The following is a 12,891-nucleotide window of genomic DNA, read 5'->3' as shown; positions in this document are numbered from 1 at the left end:
CATGAAATCAAGGACCTTAGGGGTCGTAGATGTTCCTGCCTCCTCCCGAGTCGCCCCCGTGTGGTGGCCGGGAGGCTCCCAGATCCCATCGCCCGGCCTCCTCTTCTCCTCCTCCTCCCTCGCCGCCGCCCGAGGAAGCGGTAGGGCGAAGCCTTGCCGTCGCCGGCGGCGGTGGGGACTCGGGGCCCTCCCGCTCGTGAGGGGCTGGGGCGTCCCGGCGCCTCCGGGCTGGAGCGTGGTGTTCGGCCGAATGTCACGGCGGGGATGGCGGCGCTCCGGCGATTCCATACCTCCACGGCAGGCGGCTTCAAGATCTGGGGCGTCGCGGTCGTCAGGAACGGCGGCGGCGCGACCGGATCGGTGGCGGCGCGGCCGGATCAGGGCCCAGGCGTGGGCTTGGTCTCCAGGTCGTGGTCGGCGCGGTGGCGGGTGCGACACGCCGGCAGCTGGGCGGATCTGCGGATTCCATCCTTGTTTGGTCCTTGACGGCGCGGGCAACTCCGGGGGAAACCCTAGATCTCCTTGGGATCGAGCGATGGCGGTGCTTTTGCGTCGTAGTCCCTTTTCAGGGCATCGTTTTGGAGTTTGCTCTAGTTGAAGGGACCAGCGACGCCGGCGGCGCACACCCGGTGGCGTAAGTGCCGATGAAAATCATGCCGACTACGGTCATGGCGGACGATAGCGGCGTCTTGGATGTCGTTTCCTTGTCGAGGCATCGTCGTTGCAGTTTGCGTCATCATGCTCGGGATGCTCCGGGGGAAACCCTAGATCTGGGTCTCCCGGATCGGACAATGATGGCATTCTCTATATCGCTTTCCCTCTTGGAGGCATCATTTTGGAGCAAGTGATGGATGGAGGTCAAGAGGAGGAGCGGTGTTACATCTACCGCAAGGCCGACGGCGGATCATGGCGGCATGGCGCTGCGGAGTTTCGGCGATGGGCGCGCGTGAATGGACACGCGCAGGATGGTGGCGTTATCTGGCGTCGTGGTGGCGTCGACAACATGCCTGGCAAAGTTGATGCAGCAGTACAACACTGAAGATGGATTGGTGACACTAGTAGAAAACAAGACTTTGGTCACAGGGCAATATTCACATTAGTCCCGGTTCAGTCACGAACCGGGACTAATGTGAGCATTGGTCCCGGTTTGTGCGGCTAATGCATTAGTCCCGGTTCACCTGAGCCCTTTAGTCCTGGTTTAAGACACGAACTGGGACTAAAGGGTGCGATGCCCTTTAGTCTCGGTTTGTGTCTTAAACCGTGACTAAAGATTAGACCTTTAGTCCCGGGTTGAGACTAAAGGTCTCATTTTCAAACTCTAACACACACACACCCCCTGGATCGCCTTTTTTGTTTTGAAAACATCAAAAGAAAATGATAAAAATTTTAAAAAATAAAATCCTTCGAGAAGTAGTTATATTACTACATCTACTAGTTAGGAAAATTTAAAAACTTAAATTTGGACATGTTTTGCAAAAAATGCAGGGAAAACGTAAAACAGCTATAACTCCTCAAATTCTAAAAGGAAAAAAAGTTATGCTCAAATTTCAGTTTTTTTGTATATTCGTTAAATCTGGTCAAACTATGGTCAAACTACTTATTCAAGAAGTATTAGTGTTACTAAATAATTATTCAAGAATATTAGTGTTACTAAATAATTATTTCAGTTTTTTTGAATTTTGGTCAAATCTGGTCAAACTGTGGTCAAACAATGGTCAAACTACTTATTCAAGAAATATTATTGTTACTAAATAATTATTTCAGTTTTTTTGAATTTTGGTCAAATCTGGTCAAACTATGATCAAGCTGTGGTCAAACTATGATCAAACTGTGGTCAAACTACTTATTCAAGAAATATTAGTGTTACTAAATAATTATTGTTTTTTAGAACAATAGTTTCAAACTCAAACAGTGAAATGTGTGATTTCATGCTCAAGCTAAATTCCAGAGGGTTAATAGGATTTGGATCTCCCTTGCATCTGCTGATGGCCATTTTCATACTGGTTATGGCCTGCTCTGCTGCACGCTGACAAAATGAAGCAGCAAATCATCCACAAATTGTCGTGTCAGGCATGAAGAACATTCTTGACATTATTTATTTCCAGTCGAGTCAGGGGCAGAGTTGGGTCACTGTCCAATAGATAAATGTCCTGAGGCTTCGGAGCCTATCAAACAAGGCAAATTGAAGCCAGGAAACTCATAAGAAAATGCTACACAACCAAAGAGCCAGAATTACTACATGAAAGAGACCATTTCCAACCTTGAACAATAATTATCTGTGCAAACTGCAACACGAAAAGAAAAGAAGTGCCTCTAGACCCAAACGAGCTACATACCACTTTCACATACTTATCATGTACCGATTCCTTCACATACTTATCATTTTACAATTTATTTATCCTTCTACCACTGTCAGAATTAATCCTTGCAAGTAGCGAGTCCAAGGAGATTGACAACCCTCTTGTTCGCGTTGGGTGCAAGTATTTGCTTTTGTGTGTGTAGGTACCGAAGACATGAATTTGTGTGGTTCTCCTATCGGTTCGATAAACCTTGGTTCTCACTGAAGAAAATACTTATCTCTATGGTACTGCATCTTCCTTCCTCTTCGGGGAAAATCATAACACGGTTGACAAGTAGCACTTAGGTTTCGCACTAATCATCTAGCGCGTAAAGACCGACATGACAAAACTGAAAATATAGTAGAACATCTCTTAGCTTGACATCAACGCTAGTCACCTGCCTCTGGCACCACTACAACAGCCATCAAAGAAAAATAATGACGGATCACCTCCTCACCCGAGCTCGGCGCGGCTCCATCGCTATTATGCAGCTTTGAAAACCTCCAAGGTGGCTCACCAAAAGGTGAAGTCATTGCCACTAAACAAATCAGACCGGTGAACACCCTGGACATGCCATCAAACTCCAGATCTGGTACCCCACCACGACTACACGCCGAATGAGGAAACCATATCTGCCATCCATCAATGACGAACCCAACACATGTTCCTTTTTTCAGATGTCGTTGATGCAGACCACAATCTACATCTGCTCCTGGACTACTTCCCAAGCTCCGCGACACGCTGGAGCAGACACCATCGCAATGGTAGAGCGGAAGGACACAAGTCCACTAGAAGGACGACGTCGCTGCCACGATATGCCCGCTTGAACAGACTGGTTCCCAAATCCATCACCAACCATAAAGACGATTGTCTCGCCGGAGAACAATCCGTAGCTTCTTTATTTAGCACCGCCGTCGCTACTGTCGAAGCCAAGACGTTGAACGATCCAAAAACCTAAGCCACTAGGGCTCTAAAACCTAAAGCTAAAACAATCTGCACGCACGGGATCTGGCGACCCCTCTCACCACCAGCGACCTAAACCTAAAGCTAGGGTTGTTGTCGCTAGCGAAAGAGGAAACGATCCTGTCATCTGGTTGATTGTTAGCAGCCGCCATTCCAATTAGTAGTACATTATTGTGTCCCTCAAAAAAGAAGGTACAGTATTGCGTACATGATTGAAACTCTAATTGTTCTTTTCCCGGAAGTATTTTTTATGTTCTTTTTTAACATGGTTTTTTAGCCTTTGTTTTGAGAAAACAGGATTTTTTGAGTTTTTTGTAGGGATAGATTTTTTTTTCCGGAAAGATGGGATGAATTTATTTTGAGACAGGCCGATGCTTACAGATATGATACAGTTAGCCCATTTACTCACGGCCCATTCGCTATGTCCATTGTGGCCGAGCGCCCTCGCCGGCGAGAGGAAGGCCGCGCGTCGACTCACGCCCGGTGGCTGCTCCCCTGACTCTCCTCCGTTTGTGTTTCTTTCCGCAGATCTTGCTCCGATTTCCCCAGCCGGACGCCGGCCGAGAGGCTGACCGACGACCTCCTCGTGGAGATCCTCTCGCGCGTCCCCGCCAAGTCGCTCTGCCGCTGCAAGTGCGTCTCGAAGCACTGGCTCGGGCTCATCCAGCACCCCGACCACCGCAAAAGGCTCCCCCAAACCCTGGCCGGCTTCTTCTACGGCAGCAGCACCACCGGGCAGCGGCTTCTGGAGTCGCCCTTCTACTTTACCAGCCTCTCGGTCTCGGGGGACCCCCGCCCTCCGTTTGATACCTCCCTCACCTTCCTGCCCATCGATCTACTTGACTCCTGCAACGGCCTCCTCCTCTGCCGATGCCACGACGTTTCCGATGGGGTTGGCGCATTCCATTATGTCGTGTGCAATCCGGCCACGGAGAAGTGGGTCATATTGCCCAACTCCGGCAAGGCCAATACCGAGGTGGCCGCCACATGTTTGGGCTTTGACCCGGCACTGTCGTCGCATTTCCATGTGTTTGAGTTTATAGAGGAGAACACCGAACTTTCCGGAGTGGCAGTGTATTCGTCTGAAACCGAAGAGTGGGTTTATAAGGAGAAGAGATGGAACAGTGATACCTGGCTTGCTAGCGGGCACTCCTCCGCAACTGACTTTCTAAATAGCCTTCTGTTTTTTCTTGCCTTTGACCTCGACTTACACGATTGTGTAGCTGCGGTGGACACCAAGGGAGAAACATGGATGAAATTCAGTAACCCTGGTGGTCAGTTCGATGATTTTGGTGTGGTTGAAGGTTTTATTCAGCGGTCGCAGGGCCGCTTACATTATGCCAGTTTTCAGAGGGATAAAAGATGGTGTTGTCATTCGACTAATAGTTTATGTTTTGGAGAACTATCAAGACGAACAATGGATACTGAAGCATAGCATTGAAACTTCGAGCGTATTTGGATGGACAGATTTATGCCTTGATGGGGATCTTGATTTTGTTGCAATTCACCTGGAATGCAACTTGGTGTTCTTCATTGCGGGGGGTATCACATTAATATGCTATAATATGGATAATCGGCAAGTCAAAGTGATCTCCCATCTTGCAGGTGGCAAGCCGTTATTTCTACCCTATGTGCCGTTGTACACAGAGTCACAATCATTGCACATTTGACATCAGTACGAGATTGCTGGTGGCTATATAAGAAGTGGATCTCGCAGCGGGCTTGGTATGTCTGCTTGAATTTGGTTCTCCTTTTCTCTGACTGATGAATTCATGTTTTTCCGGTTTGGAGCAATGGTGGTTTAATATGGAGGGAATTTGACTGATTTCTCTGTGTTCAGTTATCCAAATTTGTACCGAACTTTCTGTCATATGTACCGGTTTCTGGTTTGGTCAACTTCTACCTTCATGCATTGCTTAACCTCGTGTACTGATTGAGTTAAGGTACTATGATCATTATGTAAAAGACATGGACAATGATTATCATGCAGCAAAACTTTTCTCAAACATCATCTGAGGTTTAAACTTTTTTCTTCTACTACTTGCAGCCATGGGAATTATAAGCATCTTTTTCGCAGTGATTTAGTATACGACCACTTGTCTGCTAATGATACGGTGAGCGAAATTACGATGATGATGTAATGCAGCAAATTGTTTTTTTCTTGCCAATGGTTTGAAAAATAAAATCATTGCTGCTATCTGTTAAGGTAACACTTGGATGAATACATGTCACTTCTTTGGATGCTAGTTCCTTTTAGAACATCATCAAACCTGTTGTGCTTGGATTACAATTTTCATTATTTTGTTAAGAGGTTTTCTTTTTAGAACACGAAAGTGTTCTTTATTTGTCGGTATTGTTCTGTTAGGTAGCTTAAAAGAGTTTGAAATAAGCAATGTCGTGCGCCTTTTATTTTACTCGTGCTTCTAGTTATACTATGTACGATTCCTGTAATGTTGCACGTACAGCAACTTTGCAGAGCTGTTTCTGAATTGTGACTTTTTGTTTCATACAACAAGGTTCGTGGGCTCTGTGTGGGCTCTAGTTTCAACTTCAAGTCTCCAAAAAACAAACTGAAACTGTCCTTGCGTCCCGCGCTCTTGTCGTTTGCCCGCCTCTTGGTATCGTGGATGGTACCGGTGTTTGGGAACTAGATTGATTTGTTTTCGGTGATTTCGAGGGAGATCGATCATAAGAACAATTTCAGCATTATCTATTCGAGAGAAATTGGGAGTGATTTTTCTTGGAGAAAGGTCAATTAGGTGACATCAGCCAGGTCAGCATGCATTCTTGTGTGGCCTGTTAACCCAGTGAAACGATCTAACCTAGTAAAGCCTCAAGACGGGTAGAGCTTAACGCACATAGCCTAGTGACAAAAACCCGTGTCTCATCGTCGCCACCATTGCTCTGGTTATCGTCGCCACCATAGCCTAGTGACAAAAACCTGTATATTTAATGTCACCAAATTGACAAGTGTCACCAGCTTTGGCCCCAAACCCTCATGGCCACCAAGGCAACAACACCCAGGAAAAACAACATCGGCGACACCTCTGTTACCCGATCCGGTATAGCCTGATCTAGGGTTTTACCCATAGAGCACAAGACCCTGAAGGATGGAGAGGGGAGCAAGTTGGCTGTATGTAAGGCACCGATGGCTCTGGCGATAATCTGAGCAAGGATATCTCCTAGAGCACCGCGCACCACCACCGACACGTCGTGCCATCCTGTTGACAATATATACTCATTCCATGGTTGTAGGGCATACATACTCTGGAGATCAAAATATGACCCCATGCTCCTTTTAGCCCTTAAAAAAAAAATCGGCAAACACACACTGGGGAAACTGTAAACCCAAAACAGCATGCTGAAAGGGTCAATCAAAACCCAGAAACAAATGGATATACAAAAATTATAATCAAAGAGTAACTAGGATTCACGATAATGTTCAGATTCCCAGTGCAGTGCAATTGCTGCCTGAATTTCTCCAAAGCTACCAAAACTCCCCTTCTAAAATTGTATATATACAGATGCTAAATTCATTGTCAATACTACAGCAAAAAATGTGTGCCAAAGCACATCAACGAGCCACAATTTGTCCAAGATTGTTAGCCACAACTGCAGCGAGATTCTGTACGATAATACAAATCATATCATAGGCATATATGCAGGGTACAGTGTTAAAAATCTGTTCCTTGCAGAAGTTAAAAACCATAGTGATTAACCTGGGAAAGTTAACACTCATTGACACTTCTCATATAACTGAACTTAAACATGTTCAATTCGGGTGTGCCAGATCGATCATGCCAAAAATGCGATGATGATTCAGATTTCCCTTGCATCTGATGATGGCCATTTCATACTGGTCATGGTCTGCTCTGCGGCACGCTGGCAAAATGAAGCAGCAAATCATCGATAAATTCTGATTCCAATCCTTCCTGCGCTGCCCTAGACTCACCAATCTCGAATCTACCTGCCATGGATTAGGAAGAGAACTGACAAGTTACAATGTATAAATTACTGGAGAGTGGCACCAGCATATCACTAATTTGATCAAACGTGAGTTATATATGCTTGAATTATAGCTGAATACACAGACAAAAACCTGATCATTGAGCTTGATTGTAAGGAGGGGGTGGAGCTGCTGAACGAGTCAGGCACAAATCGGTCAGCTGTGTCTGGCCTAGTAGAAGAGACGAAGGGCCTTCTGCATGGCATTCGTCGGCACAAAGTTGTGCATGCAACGCTGCTGCGCATTGCATGGCGTTGTTGGGGCGATGCTCCCAACTTACGGCTATCTGGTTCTGTTCTGGGCCAGAAGAATTACGTATGATTTGTGAAAACGAGTGTAGCCACATTATTTAATTAATATACATTCGTTTCACCCGTAAAAATGAGGAATTATAGCTGAATACTGCTTTGTGTCGCTAACTTCAGACAACCAACTAGGTAGACAATTTTGCATGAGAAGTGGCAAGGAGGAGGGTTGTGATAGGCTTGGCGAGCCAACGTAAAAACTCAGCCACTTTTATGGAGATGAAACCCAAAAGATTTTCGTTGGGGCGTAACCCTCTCAGCGACGCGCCACATCGGAACCCGGGTGTGGTGGAAAAATGGACAAGGACCGGGCCGTCACCCCCTAGGTGGCGCACCGTATCTTGATCCGGATACGGTGACAAGTGAGCGAGGATCGGGTCGTCGCATCCTTAGTGGCGCGCTATATCGGCGCCCGGATGTAGTGGAAAATGAGCAAGGATCTTCGTATTTGACTCGACGAGTGCGAAGGGTAAGGAAGCTAGCCGAGTCTAGGAGGATTCGCTTAGGTAGCTGAAACTAGGGTCTCTGACAGGGAAGCTTCGGGAGCTAGTTGATGCAGCGACAGGGAAAGGTGTGGATATCCTTTGCGTCCAAGAAACCAAATGGAGAGGACAGAAGGCGAAGGAGGTGGAGGATACTGGCTTCAAGCTGTGGTACACGGGGACGACTGCAAACAGAAATGGCATAGGCATCTTGAACAACAAGAGCCTCAAGTATCGAGTGGTAGACGTCAAGAGACGCGGGGACCGGATTATCTTGGTCAAGCTGGTAGTTGAGGACTTGGTTCTCAATGTTATCAACGCGTATGCCCCGCAAGTAGGCCACAATGAGAACACCAAGAGGGAGTTCTGGGAAGGCCTGAAAGACATGGTTAGGAGTGTACCGATTGGTGAGAAGCTCTTTATAGGAGGAGACCTCAATGGCCACGTGGGTACATCTAACACAGGTTTTGAAGGGGCGCATGGGGGCTTTGGCTATGGCATCAGGAATCAAGAAGGAGAAGATGTCTTAAGCTTTGCTCTAGCCTACAACATGATTGTAGCTAACACCCTCTATAGAAAGAGAGAATCACATCTGGTGACTTTTATAGTGGCCAACACTCTAGCCAGACTGATTTCATCCTCTCGAGAAGAGAAGATAAGCGTGCGTGCCTAGACTGTAAGGTGATACCTGGAGAGAGTGTTACCCCAGCATAAGCTGGTGGTTGCTGACTTCTGCTTTCGGATTCGTGTCCAGCGGGATAAGCATGCCAAAGTCGCTAGAACGAAGTGGTGGAAGCTCAAGGGGGAGGTAGCTCAGGCGTTCAAGGAGAGAGTCATTAAGGAGGGCCCTTGGGAGGAAGGAGGGGATGCGGACAATGTGTGGATGAAGATGGCGACTTGCACTCGTAAGGTGGCCTCGGAGGAGTTTGGAGTGTCCAGGGGAAGGAGAAGCAAAGATAAGGATACCTGATGGTGGAATGATGATGTCCAAAAGGCGATTAAAGAGAAGAAAGATTGCTTCAGACGCCTATACCTGAATAGGAGTGCAGACAACATAGAGAAGTACAAGATGGCGAAGAAGGCCACAAAGCGAGCTGTTGGTGAAGCAAATGGTCGGGCATATGAGGACCCCTACCAACGGTTAGGCACGAAGGAAGGCGAAAGGGACATCTATAAGATGGCCAAGATCCGAGAGAGGAAGACGAGGGATATTGGCCAAGTCAAATGCATCAAGGACGGAGCATGCCAACTCTTGGTGAAGGACGAGGAGATTAAGCATAGATGGCATGAGTACTTCGACAAGCTGGTCAATGGGGAGAATGAGAGTTCTACCATTGAACTGGACGGCTCCTTCGATGAGACCAGCATGCGTTTTGTGCGGCGAATCCAGTAGTCTGAGGTCAAGGAGGCTTTAAAAAGGATGAAAGAAGGCAAGGCGATGGGCCCTGATTGTATCCCCTTTGAGGTGTGGAAAGGTCTCGGGGACATAGCGATAGTATGGCTAACCAAGCTTTTCAACCTCATTTTTTGGGCAAACAAGATGCGAGAAGAATGGAGACGGGATATATTAGTACCAATCTTCAAGAACAAGGGGGATGTCCAGAGTTGTACTAATTACCATGGAATTAAGCTGATGAGCCATATAATGAAGCTATGGGAGAGAGTCATTGAGCACCGCTTAAGAAGAATGACAAGCATGACCAAAAATCAGTTTGGTTTCATGCCTGGGAGGTCGACCATGGAAGCCATTTTCTTGGTACGACAACTTATGAAGATATATAGGGAGCAAAAGAATGACTTGCATATGGTGTTCATTGACTTAGAGAAGGCCTATGATAAGATACCGCGGAATGTCATGTGGTGGGCCTTGGAGAAACACAAGGTCCCAGCAAAATACATTACCCTCATCAAGGACATGTATGATAATGTTGTGACAAGTGTTCGAACAAGTGATGTCGACCCCGATGACTTCCCAATTAAGATATTATCTTTTTGCATTGGTGATGGATGAGGTCACAAGGGATATACATGGAGATATCCCATGGTGTATGTGTTGGGGAACGTAGCAGAAATTCAAAATTTTCCTACGTGTCACCAAGATCTATCTATGGAGAAACCAGCAACGAGGGGAAGGAGAGTGCATCTACATACCATTGTAGATTGCTAAGCGGAAGCGTTCAAGTGAACGGGGTTGATGGAGTCGTACTCGTCGTGATTCAAATCACCGATGATCAAGTACCGAAAGGACGGCACCTCCGCGTTCAACACACGTACAGCCCGGTGACGTCTCCCATGCCTTGATCCAGCAAGGAGAGAGGGAGAGGTTGAGGAAGACTCCATCCAGCAGCAGCACAACGGCGTGGTGGTGATGGAGGAGCATGGCAATCCTGCAGGGCTTCGCCAACCACCGCGAGATATGAGGAGAAAGAGAGGGAGGGCTGCACCAACAGGCAGAGATCGAATCACATGTTATGTGCAGCCCCAGGCCTCACTATATATAGGGAAGAGGGAGGAGGGTGCGCCCCCTCTAGGGTTCCCACCCTAGGGGGTGCGGCAGCCCTAGATGGGAAAGGGGCGGCGGCCAAGGGAGGATTCCCTCCCCCCCAAGGCACCTAGGAGGTGCCTTCCCCTCCTAGGACTCTTCCTTAGGGTTCCCCCTTCACCCTAGGCGCATGGGCCATGAGGGAAGTGGCGCCCCAGCCCACTTTGGGCTGGATCCCTTCCCACTTCAGCCCATGGGACCCTCCGGGATAGGTGGCCCCACCCGGTGGACCCCCGGGACCCTTCCGGTGGTCCCGGTACAATACTGATGACCCCGAAACTTGTCCCGATGGCCGAAATAGGACTTCCTATATATAAATCTTTACCTCCGGACCATTCCGGAACTCCTCGTGACGTCCGGAATCTCATCCGGGACTCCGAACAACATTCGGTAACGACATACAAACTTCCTTTATAACCCTAGCGTCATCGAACCTTAAGTGTGTAGACCCTACGGGTTCGGGAGACATGCAGACATGACCGAGACGTTCTCTGGTCAATAACCAACAGCGGGATCTGGATACCCATGTTGGCTCCCACATGTTCCACGATGATCTCATCGGATGAACCATGATGTCAAGGACTCAATCGATCCCGTATACAATTCCCTTTGTCTAGCGGTATTGTACTTGCCCAAGATTCGATCGTCGGTATACCGATACCTTGTTCAATATCGTTACCGGCAAGTCTCTTTACTCGTTCCATAACACATCATCCCGTGATCAACCCCTTGGTCACATTGTGCACATTATGATGATGTCCTACCGAGTGGGCCCAGAGATACCTCTCCGTTTACACGGAGTGACAAATCCCAGTCTCGATTCGCGCCAACCCAACAGACACTTTCGGAGATACCTGTAATGCACCTTTATAGCCACCCAGTTACGTTGTGACGTTTGATACACCCAAAGCATTCCTACGGTATCCGGGAGTTGCACAATCTCATGGTATAAGGAAAAGATACTTGACATTAGAAAAGCTTTAGCGTACGAACTACGATCTTTGTGCTAGGCTTAGGATTGGGTCTTGTCCATCACATCATTCTTCTAATGAAGTGATCCCGTTATCAATGACATCCAATGTCCATGGTCAGGAAACCGTAACCATCTATTGATCAACGAGTTAGTCAACTAGAGGCTTACCAGGGACAGATTGTGGTCTATGTATTCACACGTGTATTACGATTTCCGGATAATACAGTTATAGCATGAATAAAAGACAATTATCATGAACAAGGAAATATAATAATAATACTTTTATTATTGCCTCTAGGGCATATTTCCAAAATCTCCCACTTGCACTAGAGTCAATAATCTAGTTCACATCGATATGTGATTAACACTCAAGGTCACATCCCCATGTGACTAACACCCAAAGAGTTTACTAGAGTCAATAATCTAGTTCACATTACCATGTGATTAACACTCGATGAGTTCTGGGTTTGATCATGTTATGCTTTTGAGAGATGTTATAGTCAACGGGTCTGAACCTTTCAGATCCGTGTGTGCTTTACAAATCTCTATGTCATCTCCTAGATGTAGCTACCACATTCTATTTGGAGCTATTCCAAATAACTGTTCTACTTGGAGCTATTCTAATTTGTTGCTCCATTATACGTATCCGGTATCTCTACTCAGAGCTATCCGGATAGGTGTTAAGCTTGCATCGACGTAACCCTTTACGACGAACTCTTTTACCACCTCCATAATCGAGAAAATTCCTTAGTCCACTAGTTACTAAGGATAACTTTGACCGTTGTCCTGTGATCCATTCTTGGATCACTCTTGTACCCCTTGACTGACTCATGGCAAGGCACACTTCAGGTGCGGTACACTGCATAGCATACTATAGAGCCTATGTCCTAAGCATAGGGGACGACCTTCGTCCTCTCTCTCTATTCTGCCGTGGTCGAGCTTTAAGTCTTAACTTCATACCTTACAACTCAGGCAAGAACTCCTTCTTTGACTGATCCATCTTGAACACCTTCAAGATCATGTCAAGGTATGTGCTCATTTGAAAGTACCATTAAGCGTTTTGATCTATCCTTATAGATCTTGATGCTCAATGTTCAAGTAGCTTAATCCAGGCTTTCCATTAAAAAAAAACACTTTTCAAATAGCTCTGCATGCTTTCTAGAAATTCTACATCATTTCCGATCAACAACATGTTAACAACACATACTCATCGGAAATTTTCTAGTGCTCCCACTCACTTATTTGGAAATACAAGTTTCTCATAAACTTTGTATAAACCCA

The 12,891-nt window shown here is 46.7% G+C and overlaps 1 pseudogene; it reads left to right on the top strand.

Moving 5' to 3' along the window:
- The first annotated feature begins 264 nt into the window (after positions 1-264).
- LOC123153890 (F-box protein At5g07610-like) lies at positions 265-4,972 on the top strand (annotated as a pseudogene).
- The last annotated feature ends 7,919 nt before the right edge of the window (positions 4,973-12,891 follow it).

The sequence above is a fragment of the Triticum aestivum genome, chromosome 7A, assembly GCF_018294505.1.
Source record: "Triticum aestivum cultivar Chinese Spring chromosome 7A, IWGSC CS RefSeq v2.1, whole genome shotgun sequence".
NCBI lineage: Eukaryota > Viridiplantae > Streptophyta > Magnoliopsida > Poales > Poaceae > Triticum > Triticum aestivum.
Note: the sequence above shows the minus strand (reverse complement) of the source record. Positions and strands in the feature narration are given on the sequence as shown.